The following is an 8,560-nucleotide window of genomic DNA, read 5'->3' on the forward strand; positions in this document are numbered from 1 at the left end:
CCAGTGCGCTGCCAACTGTGAACTCGATGCGGTGCAACCGTATGACGTCACTACCCAGAGTGCATTGAGAAGTAAATAACAATGGCGGCCTACTGGTAAACCGGTTTTATATAAAATGTGCTTAAAAGGAAAACATTTGGAGTATTTTAATACCACATATATATTATCGAAAGCACAGTACATATTTTAGAGCAAACATGTCTTAAAAGCCGGGGTTCCTTTTAAGTTCTAGTTGCACAGGCCTCAATCATCCGCTGCATATACTTTATGTATGATTAGAATCGTTGTGTGATTGCTGTGTCTCAGTTTGCTGTAGTATAAGGAATAAATCTTCATGTATATAAAGACCTTTACAGCTACCTCACTTGAAGTTGAATTTCCTCCTAAAATAAACTTAAGGACAGCCTATTTAATCCATTAAGCTGACTTTTCCTTGTGTTGCTGGCCAGTGGTTTAACATAAGTGGTTATGGTTCTGCTTATTATAATACATTTAACCCATATTCAGTTATTATCAGTGCAAACTGCTTAATAACTATCATATTCCTTGAGATGATTTAACTAAAATCATTTTGTGTTCATTTTTGGTAGAAACGTAACAAAGAGGCCCAGAGCAGATGAGCGAGCAGAGTCGCATGGATGATGGATGATGTTTATGTTGTCATTAATGGATTACTTTTTAAACAAAAGGCAATCTATTATGAAACGGTGCCCTTTGAATTTCTGCAACAAAAATGCTGGAGCTAAAATACTTTCAGATGAAGGACACTCGGTCTTAATGCAGCCTGATAAGAGCAAAGTCAAGAGTCCTGCAAAGCAGTGAGCCACTCAGCCGTGGGAGAACATTAGTCAAACTTGAGGATGAAACAGAGTGGAGCACGGCAGGTCTACGTTATTGGCAGACAGGGAATCAGCGGCCTGAGAGCCAGTCATCACCATCAACTCTTTACATCGTGCACCATCACGTGTTTGAGCCGTGCAAAAGCATCCTAACGCGTGCAACTAAACATTAACAGCTCATCTTTCACTGCGACCACTCGGCAGGATAAACACTGGATCGATGCTAAACATCGCTCCTACGCACAGATACTAGGTTACATTTTTGCATCAGTGTGAGATATTGCAGGCCAGGTGTCAGTATGATATCATCTAAAGCCTCCAGGTTTGAATCAGTTCATATGCGACAGAATTGGTCATTCAGTAATGTTAAGTGGTGCCTAAGTAGACATTTTCTACCTCAAGTCCATCCACGGAGCATTTCCAGATATTTGGTGAATGACAAGCAAAGCAGGGGACCAAAATTTAAGGTCTCAGCTGCATGTTTCATTAGCAACAGCTTAAATTTTAATTTTCCTCTTTGGCTCTCTATGGATGAGGAGCTGTGCTAGCAGCCTTTTCAAAATTAGGGTCCGTGAACCAGTGAAACTCTGGGGATTCTCATGAGAAGCCCAGTTGGAGGTAGATGGAGACTGATGGAGGGGTGATGGGGAAGAAAGGTACAGGCGAGGGCAGTAAGAAAGAGATGAGCACAACAAAAACCAAGAATTTAAAGTTTTAAAGTGACGACTTCCATCTTGCACATGAAGCTGTGAACAGTTACATACTGTTAATCTCTGAAGACAGTCAAACTGGTTCAGGCTGGGAGAGCACTTGGTAAATCAAAAGTTAGCAGCAAGGCAGAGCAAGTGAAATATTTAAAGAGAACAATATCTCTAGTGCCAAACAGGATGGAGTTGCTGTTGGAAGGCAGTAAAAGTAAAATTGGAGGGAGAGGAGAAAAAAAAAAATGCAAAAAAAAAAAAAAAAAGAAAAAAAAAAAAAAAAGTGAAGGACAAGCAAAAACAGAGGAAGAGGAAGGCAAAAAGCCAGGGAGGAGAAAGCCTGGAAGGATGCCAGGAAAGGGAGTGTGTCACAGATGTGCCCCCGTTACTCAGGGGAGGATGCGATAGGTTGACCGGGAACGCCCCACAAACTTTACATGCCGAAGCTCCCGAGGTTCTCGTGTCGCTGAAGTCACCGATTGGACAAGAACAACTATATTACAGGCTGTGTGTCTGTCACACTGTTAACTGCTGCTCAGGCTTTACCTGACACACAGCAAAAGTTGACTAATAATTGAATCTGAATAAGAACTCGCTTTTTAACTCTGAAACCAGTGAGATTCAAAGTGAGAACAAGCATCAGGCTGCCACCTGGTCACCTGCCATTCAGTAAGATCCCCGTAAATATACTAAGAACGATATTTCTCCCAGTTTACTTTGTTATACAACAAATGACCCTTAATGACTTTTAATTCAAAAAAAGATAGAGTTTAATTTATTCATGAATGTGCAATAATAATCATTAAAGTGTCTTCAATTTAAATTCTTGACAGATTTTTTTTAGCTGTCCCAGATGCCGAAAACTGGCTTCCTGGGATCTCTCAAACTGCACTGAAATTGAGAGATGCATTCAAGGTGCTATAAATGTGTAGGCAAATGCTATATTCATGAGATCAATCAGTGAAAACTGCTGTATAATTCGCCTCCTCCCCTTTAGACAACTCCCCATTGACAGCTTTATCATGCTGCTGCCCAATGTTGGATTTTTCCGCGGTTCTGTGGCCAACCTTGAAAGCTCAATTCTCACAGAGACCCTGGATTTCATGAAGATCAGAAGAATGGGATAAAAACTGTAATAATATCAGTAACGGTGACAAAGTGAGCATGGTTGCAGGCCTTGTCACTGGATACAGGCAGATACAGTCTAAATATTATCATAATCCCCCCACTGAAAGATAAAGAAGTACGGAAAAATCTGCTCATGTTCACGACTTCCTTTCATTCTTCTGGATACAATTCATAGAGTGAAGTAATTTCTACATTGTTCTTCCTGTCACAACATGTGGATTAAAGGAAGCGTGTTCTGCTGAAAAACTGCATTCGTCACAGTTTATTTTCACCCAGCTTACATGTGCAGGTGTGCCACATGTGCAAGTCAAAAACAATTTCTCTTACCTGATCGCGTGATTGAAGAGGAGTCATGGTCATTTTCAAGGATCAACAAGAAAACCAGGAAAATGAAAAAGAGAGAAAAAAAAAGTCAGGTTAGAGTTCATGTCGAACCGAACTTACAGTAGCTTCTTCAAAGATTCTGTCTCAACACATCACGTCATCAGTTATGCGCGGCATCATGAGCAGCTGCGATACTAGTTTGCTGACAAAAATCCATCTTCAAAGTATTCAAAGCTGCTTTTGTGGTTGTTCTCACTAAAGTTGTGAAAACATTTAATTCTGTGGCAGAAACATCGCCAACAAATTTATTAGAATTACGCCACTGAAAGATGTTTTTTTTCCTTAAATCAGGCTAAAAGGCACCATATTCCTGAAAATTCAGAACCAGAATTGGAAAAAATATAAATAAAAGGTTAGCAGCAAGACAGAAAGAAAAGTGCATCTTAAAATTTTAAAAGAAATGTATGATAATGATTCTATTACACTAAGATTTAAAGTTGATGTAAATGGTTGCATGTTCTGTAATAGTGGCTTGGAACATCAGCATCAGTGGGATCTACCGTAGGAAAAAACGTAATTAACTTAAATAACTTTGATTTACTATGATTGTTTTTCTCTGCACATTTGCACTTTATTGATTTATACAAGATGAATTTGGATTTTTTATGTTTAAACTCCCAGATCGTTATATTTGCCCAACCAGTTTTATTGTTTGCTGTGTACTTTTGATTGGCAAATATCTGCCATTTTCTGTACATATGTTCAATAAAGTTTTTTAGGGGGAAAAAAAAAAAAAAAAGAAATAAAAAGTATTTTCTGATTCCTCCTCCCCCCCCCCAATGATTCTCGCCATTGTACAGTGTTAACTTACCAAGTTTACAAAACACTGGCAGTGGAAGTAGATACACCTATGGTATAAATTTTAAAATCCTAGGTGACTTCCTTCACACAGGTGACTTTCTTATCACTTTCACAATATTTTCAGAAAACCTGAGGTTGACCTTGAGGTTTCAGGTCACTGAGAGTCAATGTCGTTGAAGATTTTTTTAGCAGATACACCTATGGTATCAATTTGACAGTCCTGCGTCACTTTGTTCTCAAGATAGCGCGTTCACAAACTTTGGCGTCCACGTCCAGACCAACAAAACCCCAAGTCAAACAGTGATCTTACAGTCTTTCTATTATACTACAGTATCAATATACTTTGGGCACTATGGGATGGGAATCGATTTTGTGGTTGGTGAGATAAGTCTGGACCAAAGACTAACATACACCTGCTTAACTGTGCATTAATACAGCAATCAGGCAAATCTGTAGCAACAGAGAAACTCAAAAGCACAGATCAGAAGTTGTAGAGGTTTACATCAACCATCAGAATGAGGGAAAATGTGATCTCTGTGACTTTCAATCTTTGTGACCTTGCTATAATTGATTGCAGCCAGATAAACTAGATTGAATATTTCTGACCTGCTGGGATTTTCACAGCTACGCTCTCTGAAGTTTACCCAGAATAGTGCAAAAGCAAATATCCAGTCATGAGCAGTTGCACATATAGACAAACTTGTAGTACTTGTCCTACAATTGTTCTCACTTGCAATTTACCAACTCTGTCTGCTTGCGTGTTCAGAAGCTCTAGTAAAATTCACTGAAAAGGCCACGATCAGCAAAACTGCTGAGGAAAGTAATGTTTACACATAAACTGAGGTGTCACATGGGCCATACATGAGTTCCCATTATGCTGTGGTTCAACACAGCAAAGAATATCAGTGTCATTTCGGAAAAGCAGAATTTCGAGGGAGGTAAGTGAATAAAATCCCATTACAAATCTTCACAGCCTAAGAAATTCTAGCCTAGGTGAGCCAAGACAAACACTTAACGGGTCCCTGCAGCGAACGCCATCACAGCATGTCATCACTGCGGGCCCTGGCGAGCCGGAGGAACGGCAGATGAAAATGTGGGTCGTGCTGGAAATTGAATTTGTTTTAATTAGGTGGTGAGGGCTTATGGTGTTGATGTTAGCGCTCATGCTAAGTCCCGGATGCAGTCAGAAGAGTTAGCGTTAACTTGAGCACTGTGCGGGAGCCGGCCCCAAAGCTAACATTACGCAGAGCCAAGGCTGCTGAGGCTTATAGCTGTGTTTACCTTGGAGTCTGGCTGGGCAAATGGAGAGTTATAACTCAGCAACGCTCAGCTCATAAAAGCTAAAGAAAGGCACAAAGATTCACCAGCGTGAAGAAAACACAGTGGCACACCTAGAGCAATGACACAGTGATGTTTAAACAGTAGCCGACTGAAGCGAAACCACTAGACATAGACAGGTCTTAAAAATCAAAATGAATCTGCCTCCCAAAAAGTAGAGAATAGACGTCGTTGCACTCACAAATCAAATCCACTAAAAACACTAATTAAAAAAAAAAAGACCAAACAGAGGAGGAGGAAGAAAAATCAGATAGGGAGAGGTAAGTGCCTCGTTGATGAGAGCAGGTTATGAGTGTTTACGATTTAAGCCTTGTTCCAGCAATTAATATTCTTCCAAACTGGGGCACGCTCACCAGCTCTGCCTACTCAAAAAGGTGGATCGTTAATCATCGTTTTGAAGGGGAAAGCAATCTTCCGCCAAAGAAAAACGAAATCTTCCGGCAACTGTGGGCAGGTAAGCCCCAATAAGTGTTGGGGTATTGTGACAAAAGACACAACACAGCCGATGAGAGATTGAAAACCAGGAAAGAGGAACAGACTGAGGGAGAGAGGAGGAGGGCGCCGACGCTGACAAGCCAATCTAGAGGATTCATCAAGCAGATGGGGAGACAGAGAGAAACAGACCAAGGAAAAAGGAGAGACAACCAGAAACACAAAGAAGTCAGGTATCATATCACTTGCCACACACTGTCCGTCAGAAGGATCCCCCCTGCTTCCTCCGCCTCCTCTGAGACAGTCAATTAGTGGTTTAAAATGTTGTCAAAATGACACTGAGTATTAATCAGTTTATATAAATGAAAGACAACATGAAAGAAGCCTCAAAGAGTCGTATTTGAGTGAATATGAACTCAGGTCACCACAGGCTTGCTTGTACATAGCGGCTTCCAAATATTAACTATGGGACAACAAGGACCAAACCCCTCTTCTTTACCTCGCTCTCACACTTGATTTCTCTTTGTAAGCACTGGGAAGAAACAGAAAGAGAAAAGCCCAGCACCAATAACATATGGCAGAGTGAGCAATACTTCTGGTTGTCCGATTCTCTCCTCCTTTGCTCTGACTGTAATAACACGTTAACCTCTGGGGAACATCAGGTTGCACCCACGATTCATAGGTTTCTGAGTGTCTGTGAAGTGGAAATGTGTGCAAAGTGCAAGGTCAGGTCACAAATATGTACCCAGAATTTGGGAAGTAAGAGGAAACAAATTGTTCCTCTTCAGGAGAAGTTTCCTAAATGTTTAGCTACTATTAGTGCAAAACCTCACTCGGGTCATCTGAACACCACAATGTTACGCAGGCTTTACAAGCTGGCTACTTTCCAGCTCAGAGGAGCGGATGTTTTCACTCTTCTGCCATGCTTCACAGAAGCCATTGAACTAAAAATACTACTGTGTCTTAAATTAAGTCACTGCGTGGTAAAATACTAGCTACTGCTACCAGAAAAAGGACTTGCAACTTTGTTTCCGAGAATCGAAATGGTTTTGGTGACACAAAGAAAGAAACGCAGTGATGGTCACTTGTTGGGTGAGGAACAAGAGGACGAAAGAAGAGAAGGAATGCACAGAGGATGTGAGTCAGAGAGCAGGGGAGGAAAGAGAAGAGCTGAGGAAGAGGGTGAGCAGGAGAGCAAGCCACTTGTCCCCAAACAACTGGAACAACCCAAAAAATAGAGCAAGCATGGCAGCCTACCATGACCTTGCTAATGGAGTCTTATGAACCACTTTAGCAGATACAACCATAGACACAAAATAAACATCTCCCTAGTGCACTTCTTTAGTTTATTTCTTTGGGGTGCGGTGGGGGTGGGACTTTAATTTGAGGTCAAACATGAATACGTGCCTGAAAACTTTGCAAAAGCTGTTTTCTTTTGTGTCAAAATCTTTCAACCAAGAACTATTAAGGAGGGAAGAATTAGTTGTCCATTTATATGCAAATGAGCTTCAATCAGTGACAGCTCACTGAAAAGGATGAATGCAGTGAGGTGTGGCTAACCCCCGAATCCACTGGAGAACTTATTTTTTTGGGGAAGGGGTGTGGATGAGATGGTTGGGTGAGGGACGGGAGGTGAAACAGAGCACACAGTGATGGAGTTCTCTACTGATGAACCAAGACTTATTCCAGGCAAAACAATAAGGCTCTATTGTAAAAGTAGCGGGTCTAGGACGTAAATACATCAACATGAAAATATTAGAGTCATATACACAACTGATCAAGGAACTGTTTTCTGCTGGTGAGATTTTTTTAATTAGTTGTCTTCAAAGGTTCAAGTGCAATAGCTGAATAGCATATTTATTCATTTATTTATAACTTGTCTGCATGTACTCACTAACTACTAGTTAAACTGAAGAGCGTGACAGAAACTGCAAATGGAGACAGAAACCTGTTTGATTTCAGTGGCAATGCACAACTTTTACTTTTCGGTTTGCATTGCCGTTTTTTCACGTTTCGCTACAGCTCTGTGATTAGTTAGCAAGTGTTTGCAGGCCATTTGATGTCTTGCATGCAAACTGTGGGTGACTGTGGAAATCTGCCCGCAACCAAAGCAATCAAGCAGTTTTGGTGCAGCAACATTTTAGCTAAACAACAACAGCAACCACTCGCCAACCAGTCAGGGAATATATGTTCTTGACAAACCCTCAAATTTTCTGTTAGGTGTGAGTCACTTGTGTGGATGGTCGGCAAGATATGGCAGTGCTTCATAACAAGTATTTGATTCTGTTAAACAAAATATGAAAAATAAATGAAAGTTTGTAGATGCTTGTGTTTTCTGCCCCATCAATTATTTTACATTGTTATGTCAAGATTTCTTTAGTCTGTGGCCGATTTTTCGTTTTGTTTTTTATTTGAGAGTGAGATGACAAAGTTATTTTTCTGATTTTTTTGCCTCCCCTGGTACAAACAATATAGAAATAAAAAAGAAACAAAAAGAACAGAATTTTCGCCATTGGCAATTAAGCATACAGCATGTCCATCAATATTGGTCAAGAATTGTACAAGTGGAAAAAACGTGTTCATTAAAAATCTATCAATCACAGATTTCGAAAACAATTTCAAAACTGCATTTGCAGATGTCCCTCCCCCTCCCACCCTACCTGCCCGGTGAACCTAAAAGAGTGAACCTCCCTATCAATTACAACAGTTCTCAACTCTTTTAATTTACTGAGGAATGCAGGATCACGAGACACACAAAAGATGTAGTAACTTCACAGCATGCAGTCCCCCATTACAGCAAACAAAGCAAGTCAGCAGCAGCCTTTCATGACGTAAGATGGAAAAAAAAAAAAAAAAAAAAAAAAACCTGAGTGGAAAAATCACATCTGATCACATAAATGTTGGAAAAAACAAACATGGATAAACATAACAATTTGG

The 8,560-nt window shown here is 40.4% G+C and overlaps 1 long non-coding RNA gene across 1 annotated transcript in view; it reads left to right on the plus strand.

Moving 5' to 3' along the window:
• The first annotated feature begins 1,895 nt into the window (after positions 1-1,895).
• The window catches only part of LOC120731884, a 7,210-nt gene continuing 545 nt past the window's right edge, over positions 1,896-8,560 (plus strand). The window contains exon 1 of the long non-coding RNA XR_005695436.1: positions 1,896-1,905. This is a non-coding gene — a long non-coding RNA (uncharacterized LOC120731884). The remainder of the gene's footprint in view (positions 1,906-8,560) is intronic.

This window comes from Simochromis diagramma, unplaced genomic scaffold (genome assembly GCF_900408965.1).
Source record: "Simochromis diagramma unplaced genomic scaffold, fSimDia1.1 OVJJ01000483.1, whole genome shotgun sequence".
Taxonomy (NCBI): Eukaryota; Metazoa; Chordata; class Actinopteri; order Cichliformes; family Cichlidae; genus Simochromis; species Simochromis diagramma.